Source organism: Amia ocellicauda, chromosome 11, assembly GCF_036373705.1.
Source record: "Amia ocellicauda isolate fAmiCal2 chromosome 11, fAmiCal2.hap1, whole genome shotgun sequence".
Taxonomy (NCBI): Eukaryota; Metazoa; Chordata; class Actinopteri; order Amiiformes; family Amiidae; genus Amia; species Amia ocellicauda.
This window is the reverse complement of record NC_089860.1, coordinates 26,726,041-26,739,557: the sequence shown is the minus strand read 5'-3', so window position 1 is coordinate 26,739,557 and position 13,517 is coordinate 26,726,041. Positions and strand designations below refer to the sequence as shown.

Sequence of the window (13,517 nt, the reverse complement as noted above, 5' to 3'; positions counted from 1 at the left end):
TCTAAGTGCACTGAGGAGGTTTTCTGCATGATGAAATTGCACAGTGGCAGCCCTGTGCTGCTGAGGAAGAAGCAGCAGTAATTGCAGACTAGAAAACGTATTTCTCTTACAAAGAATGAGATATTCAAATTATAGTGTAGCAGGTTTTTGTTTATCAGGTTTATTTGAGCTCAGTTCTCACCATTTATCCACTTGGCAGCGGGTCTAACCTACTTATTTAGCTCACTTTCAGGAAAATTCAAACCACTGTAGCGACTGATACACATGTTTGCTAACTTGTATATTCAGCACTAGGTAAAAGTGCTTTGGAGACTTTTTTTTTAAATGGATCCACTCAAATGTATCTGGAATACATTATTCAGGGAATAGCCCTAACTAATTAAATAGACTGGATGCAATCCATGGAACTTTCCTGGCACCTTGAAATATTTGACTATAATCCCCTCAAGGTTGAGTAGATTAATTTTAAGCTATTGAAATCTTGCAGAACTTCTGAGGTTTGTTTTGGTTTTAAAGTCGGTGCCAAGTTTCTCAGTAGTGTACAAATCCCCTGTGTGTAGCCTGGCCTTTTTTGTTGTTGCGGTTGTGTTGCCGGCTTTGGCTGCCTGGTTTAGGTGTCCCTGTGACGGTGGTTCTGCTCTGTGGTCTTGTCTCGTACACTGCGTTTGGAGACTGGAGACCCACAATCAAATTAGCTTGTTAAAAAGGGGGTCACGGTAGGAGAAGAAAACACTTCATTCTTCAAGGGATGCAATCAAATCCAGCTAGACAGATAGTTTTCATTTTTCTCCCGCCACCCTGCTGTACAGTTAAGCAGGAAATTATAAATTGATTAGATTAATAGATAGACAAATGCATAGGAGGAGAGACAGCTTTTATTTTTCTTTTGCAACTGAGGTGTGAAAATTGTTCCATCAGATTAAATTTGTACTTTGCACTTGTCATTTTTTTAAAGTGTGCTGGGGAGTAAGTGGTGTCTTCTGACTCTATTATTTTTTAAGAAGTGAAAGCAGTGAAATTTCAGTTAGTGAAGAATTTTCTTTCTGTAGGCTTGTGTGAAACTGGCTTTAGCCCAGATTCAAATGTTAAACTTGTGCCCTCTCCCCTTTTTATTTCTAAGTAGTACAAAGTGGACTCTGACAATAAAAAAAACCATGATAAGTTTGTAAGTTTTCTTAGCATTTTGTGATTGAAGCTTTTAAAAATGTTCTGACAAAAAATCCTTTACACTATGTGTAACCATTACAAATGGACCCTGAACCATTACCCTGCATTTTCATAGCCAGCATTTTTTTTCCAGCACTGATTTCTTAATATGTGGTGTTGATGCACTTTGAGGAATGACAATACAGGCCCTGTACTCACTCCGAACTCTTTATTCTGTTTTGGTTGTGTTCTGCTGTAGATAGATGTTACAGCCTCAGTCGGGGTGCATTCTGTGTAAATTTGCAAGCCCAGAAGCATTCAATTTGATTATTTTAAATCTGACACACCTAGCCAGGAGCCGATTGTGTGAAAGACAGACTGGGAGGTTAAATTAAGATGGGGATTTAGAGAGAGAGTGTGGAGATTTATGAACACTCATCGGCTACGCAAATGCAAGCCAGTATTCTCAGTAGCTTTAATGGCAGGGAAATAAGACGAATTGTTAGCGTTGGCTCATGGAGACCTTGTTTCTTTTTTATGAACAATAGCAGGATTTATTTTGGTCCAGCCAGACCCGAATGACTAGACCTGATTGAAGTGAGCCTTTCCTGCAAGAAATCAAGCCTGCCGTTCAATGGCTCCTTTACCGTCTGAATTAGAGCTGGAAAGCAGCTTCACTGCAGATGTGTGGAGAGGAGTCATGATTTGGGTTGACTGAGAATGTTCCTGTCTTCAGGAGAAATCTTCTACTGCATCTTGAATCCTTCACATAATCAAACTGTGTAGCACACAGGATTGTAAAACATGTTTTTATTATTATTTCAAAGAGCTGCCTGATTTTTTTTTTCCTTGTTCAGGTTGCAGAGTCCCCTCTGTATGCAGGGCAGCTATCAGAGATCAGTTACTGCTACCCCTCACATAGAGCCTGCCCCTGCCTCTTTCACGATGCTCGTCAGCAGCGAGTTTAAGCCCAAGGCCATCAGAACTGGCACTTAGTTAGTTTTAGACGGAGCCTGAGCCTGATTTCCAAGAGCTCTATTTTCATGTCACACTCATTAATTAATTTCATCCACCATTAAATCACTTGATTTGCTTTAAACATGCCAGCACTGCCCCCCTGGGGAATGCGCCTCCCCAGGCGCAGGGGAGCCTCACTGTGCAGAGGACCCACGCTCGTGTGTTCATTTGCAGCGTTTGCAGTTGTGTGTGTGTGTGTGTGCGTGTGCGTGTGTGCGTGTGCGCGAGAGCCTGGTGTATTCTGTAACACTGAGCAATGACTTAATCAAGGCCTCCTGGTGCCCCAGAGAGGGAGCGGAGTCACGGCACGGTTGCAGTGCCTGAATTCCTGAACTCTCTTTCCATACACATGCCCTTGTGTGTTCATGCACCGCGTGTGCGTACGTGCAGACGTGCGTACGTGTGTATGTGTGTGTGTGCATCATGTTAGCATATAGGTAACTGCAGAGCGATGGATGCAAACCCCCGTGGGCACATGGTCTGTAGCAACTCCGCCAGCTGCCAGAGGTTGTGTTCAAGGTGGTGTCACCTCGCTTGTGCTGCCTTTAAAGCAAACTTCAGTGGAAAGTGTAGGTGCATATTTTGTTGTCTGCTCAAATGAGATTGGCATTGCGTGATTATGAAAACAAACAAAAACAAGACGCAACTTGATCCAGTAATTAAGCAAAGTATTTGACTTCCAACAGAGCGTTCAAACACCTCACCAGCAGGTTCCTGTTTCAGTGCCCCTGCTAGGTCACTGACTCACTGCGCCTCATGCTGTGCGTCCCCCTGAGCAACTTACTGAATCTCCTTCTGTGCCGTCATTGGCATGCAATGCTAAACCCAGGTGTTTCAGTACAGTCGGGGACTCTACAACAGCAGCTATTGATCTGTGGTTAAGCCACCATCTAGACTCTCTAATTCTCTTTGGACAAATTAATAATGATCAATTCTTGCTTTACCTAAGGTTTTAGTGCCACTAAGGGACTTCTGTAGGGAGAAGAAGTGTTGTGGCTGAGCTTGCATAGAATAGGTAAACTATAGTCTATTTCTTAAATCTGAAATTTGGTTTATCACCATCACATATTATTGTGGTCTTCTCCTCTCGTCACATCATCTTTCTGTTGTGCTGGCCATCCACATTTGAATGTGTCCAGTGAGAGGAGATATTTTATGAATGCAGGAATACACCAGTGTTATTTTCTATTGTTATGATGATGATTATATCTTGTATATCTTTTGTTACTTTTCATTTGTGTTTTTCCATTCCATATCCAGCCATTTCCTGTGGCTTCTGCAGGTGTGACTGTTTATGAAATGCCACTTTTTACAGTAATCTGGAAATTATGCCTTTTGTTCCAGGTTACACGGCAGCCTAAATAATACCCGTGGAGAGGGTTTTGTACAGATCTACCGTGTGGAGAATCCAGCTCCTGTAGCTCAAGTGAGGTGGGGGGGGGGTGCTGCTTTAGACGTCCTGTTGGTTGTGTTCAATGGTCTGCCCATTCCTGGCCCTGGCCTAAGGCAGCATGGCACAGTGGAGGTCTCTATCTCGCCCACGGGAGCTCTGACTGAGCGTATCGAAGCAGAGAATGTGTTTTTTATTACATCCTCTGATTCAACACAGTGCGGCACGAGCTCAGAACTGCGTCCCCAAGGGCTCACTTTTGCTGCAGATTATATAGAGTTCTTTTGTTTAGTTTTGTTTAATTTAGTTGTATTTTCCTCACAGCTTTGATATATATATATATATATATATATATATGTTATTATTATTTTTTTTTTTTAATTATTATTTTTCTGACACGTTGTCCTTACTGTGCATGTGTTCTCAGAGCAAGTAGAGTACACGATTTGAATAAAAAATACACAGCTTGTGGCCAATTTAAAATCATTCTCTGTTTTTTTGGGGGATTCAGGACGCCCATTGCATTCAGTAGCAGTTTGAGCCTTTTCATGTTTTTGAGCTGCATGCATGCTGATGAAGTGAAAAAGCCAATACACATCTACATTATTTTAACTCTGCATGTCTCCACATACACATTTACTCAAAATAAGCTAGCAGTACATGGAGTTGGCTCTGTACAACGGCCTTCAGCTCATAAAACCTAAAACAGAAAAACCTGCTTTGCAGTAGCAGTCTTATCTATTCCCCTGTAGTTTTCACAGCAGACACTTCACTGCATTAAAGAGGTCTACGACAGCCCAAGCTCCACCAGCTTGAAAGCTCTGTTTCTTTGAAGTTAAGCAGGGCAGAGTTATCTGTCCTTGCTTTTTTCACACACAAAAAAATATTTACTGTTGGTGCTGCAGTAGTTTGATATAATTCTTTGAAGTTGGCCAGTTTGTCTGGGGATAGCCATGTGTCGTTTGTGAGGAATTGTAAAGGGAACTTCTGTGATGGCTCAGACCTTAGAGTGTTCCTTCAGAGGGAATGCTGAGCATCATGCAAAGTCTATTGTATGGTTGTTTTTGGTTTCCTTGCTAGTTTTTTTTTTCTTTTTACTAATTATTTAGTAAAAACTGAATTAGCTTTTATCTAGTGTTGCACATTGGTACACTAAGAGTACACATGGAAGAACCTTAACGTTTAAATTGCCAGGGATTAATTAGTTTATTAAAAATCAGAGTTTTTGCAGACTTGTTACAATGAGCACCCCTAAAGTACTGTCCAATTACCCTACAGTTTCCCATTTGCAGGAGAATGAAAAAGAAATTGAAATGGAAAAAAAAATGCTCATATATCATCATAATCTGGGGGCCATTTCCCAATAACTACAGTGCTTGAGGTTTCAAGATGATTCTCATCATTAAATGCCGCCGACTTTGATCGATCCTGCCATGCGTTTCCCAAACCACCTCATAAAACTACGGTTGAAGAACGATCTTGAAGTAGATTGCAGAAGGTGCTGTCCAAGTAAAGGTGCTGAAAAGGATGAGGAGTCAATCACAGAAGAATCAAATTGTTCAGTATATTCCCCATGATTTTAATAAAAACCTTTTAAAAGTAGTGGCAGAGAAAGTTCATATTGTATGACCAAAGCAGTGGGATAAAATTTAATCATCCTATGAATCTCTGACAATCCACATTTTGACATAACTGTTTTATTCTCAACCCGATGATGTAATAATTCAACATGCCTATAAATTAGGCAATCTATCCTGTGCAGTGGGTGCAGAAAATAATATTAATCGAATCGGAGGTTGAGATAGGTTAATGCAGTAGAGGCCAACAAAGATGTGTAGTGTAGCAAGCTGAAACCAATTCAAAAGGGGAAACAAAATTGGAAGAAATAGCAGCACAGATCAGTGCCTTACTATTCTTTGAAATGTAATGCGCGGGCACCGTCTGCAGTGATTACATTATACAATAATTGGAATGGAAGCCATACTACCACATTGAGAGGGAGATGTCCGTGAAATGCGTTTATGTATCTTCACGACTCACATTTCTCCTCACAATTGTCCCAGACCACTCGTGAACTCATGATGCTATTCACGGACATCGTAACTAATGACAGTGTTTGTAAAATATGATACATGTTTGGCTCAAGTTGCTTTTGAGAAATGGCCCCAAGACAATTTGATTTGTTGCTCCTCTCAGCAGCAGACTCGAGTCACAATCATCTCAGATAGCAAACGGGGATAGTGTAGCGTGCGTGACTGTGAAGGTGTCAATCACTGGATACTTTACTAAACACTCTCATTAACGCCTCCCGCCAGTGCCTGTTTTGTGCGTACTGTTTCTGGTCTGCGTGGACTGATGATTAAAATAATTAGGCAAATCTTGCAGTATGTATCCTTGTCCTGCTCCTTTTGCCAGTTACTGTGGATCTGCACCACCTGGAGACCCATCAAAGCCATGGGAGAGAGTTCTGTTGTCCAAGGTAAACATAACATTTGACTTAATTAAGTATCCATTGATCTATTTCAATTTTCTTAGATTCATCAAAACTGTAAAACATGTCTGGTTTTGTTCAGGTTCATATTAAGTCCAGTTTCTTGCTCGCATCTGTCAGTTCTTGAAAGTGAAGCTGCAGGTCTTCAAGTGTCTTTATAAATATGACAGTGTCATCTGCAGATCTCAGGTTGTTTAAATAAGCTCCATTGAACTTGATTCCTTTTTCTTCCCAGTCCAAAGTCTTGAACACTTCTTCAAGAGTTACTGTGAAAAGTTTGAGAGATTGTGCCTCCCTTATGTACTCCTTTGCAGATCTTGATCTTGTCAGTTTTTTGGGATTCTTGATGTTGCATTGTTGTAGATATATTTAATATTTGATTTAGAGTTATATAGGCTTCCTCAATGTTTTGATTTCTTAGAGTCATGATGACTGGGTTTGTATATATTGAATCAAATGCTTTATCCTAGTCAACAAAGCCCAGTGTAACAGAGAGTGGAGGACACAGAGAGTTTTGTTAGCTGACAGGGGTTTTTATTCAGCACACTTATTGAAAATAAATAAACGATATCCTCCTCACGGAGGAGTCTACAAACTCCAGAAACTAACAAAATCACAAGAAAGGCAAAGGGAATAAACAGGCACCGGGAATCTACTGGTGCTCCAAGGCACAAAACTGTCCGAGATGATCTGGGATCAGTCTGAAACAAACACCAGGGAGCTTTGAATAGACACCATAGACTGATCCCTCCACACCAAAGACTGATCTTAAAATTGGAAGCTGTAGGCATTCAGGGTAATGTAAGTAGAAGGATTATGAACTGGTTGATGAATAGGAAACAGAGGGTGTCGATTAGAGGAGTTGCTTCTAACTGGAGTGAGGTTGTTAGTGGAGTTCCACAGGGATCAGTACTAGGGCCTTTGCTTTTTCTAATCTATATTAATGATCTGGACTCTGGGATAGTTAGCAAACTTGTCAAATTTGCCGATGATACTAAAATAGGCGGCTCAGCAGATACAATCATGGCAGCACAGGCTATTCAAAGGGACTTAGATAATATTCAGTTGTGGGCCGACACCTGGCAGATGAAATTCAATGTGGACAAGTGCAAGGTAATACATGCAGGTAACAAAAATGTCCACTATTATTACACTATGGGAGGAATAGAACTAGATGAAGAAATGCTGAGAAAGACCCAGGAGTCTATGTGGACTCCTCAGTTTCTCCATCCAAACAATGTGGGGAAGCAATAAAAAAGGCAAACAGAGTGTTAGGGTATATTATCAAAAGTGTAGAATTGAGAACAAGGGCAGTAATGTTCAGACTGTACAATGCACTAGTTAGAGCTCATCTGGATACTGTGTGCAGTTCTGGGCTCCACACTTCAAGAAAGATATCGCTGCTCTAGAGGCAGTTCAGAGGAGAGCAACCAGACTTATTCCAGGTCTGAAGGGAATGTCCTACTGAGAGACTGAGGAACTGAACCTTTTCACCCTGGAACAGAGGAGACTACGTGGGGACTTGATCCAAGTCTTCAAAATCATGAAAGGCATCGACCACATCAAACCAGAGGAGCTTTTTCAGATCAGCAGGGACACACGCACCCGGGACACAAATGGAAATTGGGCTTCAAGGCATTCAAGACAGAAAACAGGAGACACTTCTTCACACAGAAAGGCGTCACAATCTGAACAAACTCCCCAGCGATGTGGTAGATGCTGAAAATATGGGAACATTTAAAAATAGACTGGAGAGGATCCTTGGATCACTTAGATACTAATGGACACCAAACGAGCACATTTGGGCGAATGGTCTCCTCTCATTTGTAAACTTTCTTATGTTCTTATGTTTTAAATAAGGTGAGGCACAGCTGTGCTGAGGGCATTGTCGTCTGCTGTTGTGCTGCAGGTGCACCTAATTACCTGATGCAAAGCACCTAAATGAGACGCAGCTGCCGACGCTGATGAGACGCAACCCAGAGGCACCTATAGCGTGCTATGAGAGGGATGACCTGTCCCCCCATACACAGAAGGAGCTCATATAGGGGTGCATTGATGTATCAGTATGTTATCAAATTGTCACCAATAAAGGGAGAATTTACACTGTCCACTATCAGCTTTTTTGGTAATTGTAGCTAATAATATTTACCAATACTTATGCAGGTTGGCACATATAGCCTAATGCTGTCATACATAAACCGTGAGAATGTATTTTCTGTGGTGTGCATCAGAGCAGTTGATTGCAATCTATGCTGCAAATATTACATGTGGTGGCAGTAAAAATGAATGAAATAACAGCACTCTAAATACAAGTCACTGAATACAATGACTACTTAAAGAGAGCTATAGAACAGAAAGATTTAGACATCCAAAACAACTATCATTATCTGAAGCACTTAATCGATCACAGAAAAGTACAGACTGTTTAATGGCATCTTTGGATGATCAGACATTTTCCCAAAAGTAGTTTTTCCAATTTTGAGTAAGGCTGCATGATGTTTCTCTGCCATCTGCAGAGATATTGGCAGTGAACGTCAGATTCACGTAAATGAGAAGTGGATCGGGTTAATCTGTGAAACAGCAGAAATGCTACTATTTGTAAAGAAAACCTACTCTAAACAAAAACACTAAAGCTATGAGTAAGCTACTGTAATGTGGAGCCAAGATATATCTTATGTATTTGCTTTTTCAAATTATTTAAGGTCCTAAGTTACTATTGTGCTTTCCTGCCTAATACTGCCATCTGCCAAATTATTTTCACTTTTTAAAAAAAAGCCATAATGCATTTTTTCTGTGACTAATTTTGATATTTTTTTTCACAATACTTTATGCAGCAGAGCAAGTTGTAATCTTATTACTTGTATACATTTTTGTAATGGTTTTGCATTCTTCATAAAACTTGTCATTTGTATAGACAATTTGTGTAGACCACTCGAGTGTGTTGCATTTTTTTTTTTTTACATGACCAATTACAGTTTGAAATGTTAATTTTGTGCGGGTTTATTTTTCTTATAAATGTTTCTAGAAGCACAGAATAAATCTGTCTGTGTGTTTTATGAATGCAAACCGGAAAAAAAAACGAAAAAAAATAAAAAATCTATTTAAGTATTTTAAATTGCCTTGCACTATTATTCATATCTGTGTCGGATTGGTATCGGTCTATATGGATGGGTAATGATCGGCCCAGCTGTATCGGACCAGAAAACCCTTATCAGTACATCCCTAATTCTCTGCATCTTTCCAGTACTTCTCATACAACTTGTAGGCTGGGCTATGTAATCCATCGAGTTATATCCACTTCTGAATCCTGCTTGCTCTCTTGGTTGAGTGAGGTCCAGGGTGTCATGAAGGCGATGTGTTCATATATTTGTAAATACTTTGAATATGAGAAAACTAATGGGTCCATAGTTCTTCAGGTCGTCTTTGTTTCCATTTTCAATGGTTCCTTTTATTAGATTGCTGTAAAATGTTCTTACCTCTTCAGCAATACGTGTCCTTAATGTTTTGCACATCTCAATGTAATTAACATTTGACTCGTGATGTACTGAGTCCTCCAAATTCTCCTGCAATTTCCATGATGTCTCTCATTATTTGATCGCATAATACATCTAGGTCTTCCTCTTTGTCATGCAGAACACTAAATCAGTTCCTCAGTTCTGATTTGTACACTGCTTGATGCTTCCTGAGGTTCATGATGTCGATTGGCTTGGTTTGTTTTCTTCATTAATTGTATTTATTTATTATTTATTTAATGTTATTTAGATGAATTCTGCACCAAACGATTCTGTGGTCGTTTCCAGTATTGAATATTATATGTTTATATAAGTGTAGCTCATTTTTTTAAGTGTTCTAAAGTTACAGAGTCATAAATACAGCAAGACACCCATAGCACTAGGTTTTGTGATTGTCTCTGCTGCCGGGTTCAGCCTGCTCCACACATCTTCCAGAGCACCATCGACAGGGCCCTGCTGCAATATTCTGATCCTTCTCGATGTAGAGATGGGTTAAGTCTGTAAAGTCTGCAGAGTCTTACATATGCACAATATTTTGGGCTTTTAATTAATGCATGTATTTATTTTTAAACATCACAAGGCATTACACCTTGAAATGAAGTGTCCGAAGGTGGCGTAATTTATAACAAGCCAGGCTTCTCTCTACTAGGATTGATGACCGTAGTAGAGGGTAAAAGGGAAACGAAAATGGTGCCAAACGCCATCCAGTAAATTAGTGTATATATATATATATATATATATATATATATATATATATATATATATATACATGTGTAGAGAAATATTTGTGTGTAAGTGCTTGTGTGTATAGTATTTGTGTGCAAGTATGTGTCTGTGTGTATATCTGTTTGCAAGTATGTATTTATTTGTGTGTGTGTGAGTGTGTGTGTTGGAGGGGGAGGGGCATTGCCAGATGTGTAAAAGCATGTCTGATTTACAGCCTGTTTCAGTCATTCAAGGTGCAGTTAGATAAACAGTTCATAAATAAAACAGTCAGTGGTTGTTTGCTGTGAAATGGAGTTTGGTGCCGGACTGAAGCATAAAGAAGGCAAGTTTACCCTAGGACTGCTGTGATTCGGAGCTGGAGATATGGTGCTGTGAATTACCCAGGGTCCTGCAAGAAAAATCATCAAATTAATGATTTCCGCAAAATGTTTAGATTTGGGGAAATGGTTTCTTATTTTTCCTCTTTGCTAATACATTTTTGGAAACTTACATTAAAGGTGTAAAAAACACAGAGATCCTCATGGACCAACGACCTTTAATATTAACATATATTATAATGTGTATGTATTTTTGTTTGTATGTATGTTTTTATATATGATTGATTGTTTGTTTATGGAAGATAGTATTCAGTAGTGTGTAGCTGGAATACATTTGCTTTCCATTTTAGTAAAACAAATAATACATAAACGAATGAATCAATAACCTTTAAAACATCCAGACTAGGCTTTTAGTTCAGATTAAATCAAACTATTATGTGGGCAATTTTGTGATGTAAGCATTGAGTAATTCCATATGTACAAACAGTGTGTTAACAGTGTTGCTACACAGAGATAGAATATATCTAATTTGCCTTTATGTGTGCTGTAAGCTAATGACACATATAGGGCAGTAATAATGTACTGGCACATACATTGTAACTATGTGTAAATACACTGTAAACACACGGTGAGCCATTAGCATGATTGTTTTGATTGCAGCAGAAAGAGTGTCAGCCCCCCCACCCCCATTGCAGCCAGTCTAGTACCTGTCTCTGTGTGTAGATCGACTGCATCCTGCACTGCGATTGCTAGTAAACAAGGGAAGCAATAATCAATCTTCATTTACAATCCCAGCTGACACACTGCAGCCCTCAACCTGCACTCTCTCAATTACACGCTCTGTGATTTTACGCACATATCCTCTTGATTTTTTAAAACCTACAATCACTGGGTCTGAATATGCCGTGGAATACAGGCGCGGGTGCATTCAGGGGCCGCTTGGAAGTAAATAAACTACACTATGTTGTATTCCCTTCAGAGCAGGATGAATGGAATGAGCAAGAAAAATGAAAAAGAAAAGAACGGAAGAGAACAAAGTGAATTTCAATCAATTATCATAGAGGGTTTCAAAGGTTCTTTTACTCGAGCAGCTCCTTCTCCCAGTCCACTCTTGAAAAATTGATACCAAGTTTTTCATGTGTGGCTTTTATGCGGTTCCATTGGATTATTTTCCCTTGCAAGGTTATGCTTTGAGCAGAGATTCTGATCTTTGGCAGCCGGTGTTTGGAAGATCAAGCATGTGTACGCTTGTATTTTCTATTTTAATGAAAATGAAGAGGAAGAGAACACAAATATCCAGCAAAGCAACTGCACTAGTTAAAATGAAAAGTTAAAATCAGTGTGATATTTCCTGAACATACAGCTCTTCCAATACAAAACAAAAAGGTAAAAAAAAATAGAGGAAGACACACATGTGAAATTGTGTCTATGAGAAATATTGTTTGCGGGCGTGTAGCTATTAACACCTTCTCAAGCAAAGATCTGCATCGTCCTTAATGCAGGAAAGGAGCAGACTTCTGGAAGAGTTCGACACTGTGGTGCACCACAGAGTACTGGGAACTAAAGACAAGGCTTTTGTTCTTTCCCCCATTTCCAGTCTGCCCGGATAAGCACACATTTTCCTCTCCCTACAATAGCCCCTCCGTAGTCGGAACGAGAGATGGAGGATGGGCCGCTGGAATGGAAGAGAAGCTCTTACAAAAGGGAGCCAAGTAAAAAATGCAGCTGCCTTTGATTGCTCCTGGCAACGTGGATTAGTATTCTCCGTGCATCCCTCACTCTCCCTTTCTTAGCCTGCTAAGTACTGAAAGGTTTTATGTGGTGCTTTCATTTTTACAAGGTCTTACTTTTGCTGTGTTCCACTTCAGTGTGCCCGAGCACTCGGGTCCTGGTGGGTTTAAGGGCTCACTGGGATATTTGCAACTTTTTGCAACTATCTCTGACCACCACAGCCTGTTACCCAGGGTTCTTGTTTAAGCTTTATAGTGCTGTGGGTAACGTCACTGTGTCCTATAGCAACACCTGCGGTCTTCCCATTTAGTTTTGCTTTAAGCTGGTTGGTGATTATGCTTCCATAGGAGGTACCTTACAATTGGGTTTCACCCGGGCTGGTTTAATTTTTTGACTTGAAAGAAAGTCAGCTGCATTTGTTCATATATAGTTCATATATATCTCATGACAGTACTAGCTTTTAGAAGAAAACGCTAGGAGGCCTTTATCTAAGAGACCAAAAATCAGGAGAATGCTGAAAAGATGTCTCTATAGTTAGTTAGTATATTTTTCCACTGTGCCTTTAAATGCATCTGGCTAATTAGACCATGTTTTTAATCTCCTTTAGGTTCATAAACCAATAGCTTACTCATACAGAAAGGACATTTTTAAATCACATTATTATTATATAATGAGCATCAATGTTTCATTGTAGCTCAATTTGTACTCTGTGCAGTGAACGCATGTGAACCACTTTAACAATCACAAGTTAAAAATTAATATTGACTTCAAGTTGGCAAAGACAATTTAAAAAGGTAGTTAAAATCTGAAAGCTATTGATCAGTTCCTCTCATGGAATAGGTCAACACAGTTCATAAAAGACTCCAGGGTGGTGGGGCAATTAGTTATCGCCAGGTGTTTATATTTAAAAATATCATTTTATTGAAGAACATGAATAACAGAAGAAAGGGAAAAAATAAATAAGCAATTAAAGACTAGGGAGAGAGCAAAGCTTAACATAGAAACACAGTAAAATACACACACAGCCTAGTTCTCTGGAAATTACAGAGCACAGAGATCTCTTAATAGCTTCCCCTCCAGGTTTTCCCAGAAGCCCTATTGCGACCTGTGTCCGAGAGTCAGCGAAGAGCCGGAAAATAAATAACATGCACAGCCGCATTGGTGACAGGCTGCCTAAACTGTTGCAC

General features: G+C 39.8%; 1 protein-coding gene across 6 annotated transcripts in view; it reads left to right on the top strand.

Annotated features, from left to right (window-relative positions):
- The window catches only part of adgrb2 (adhesion G protein-coupled receptor B2), a 207,110-nt gene that overhangs the window by 53,586 nt on the left and 140,007 nt on the right, over positions 1 to 13,517 (top strand). The window lies entirely within an intron of this gene.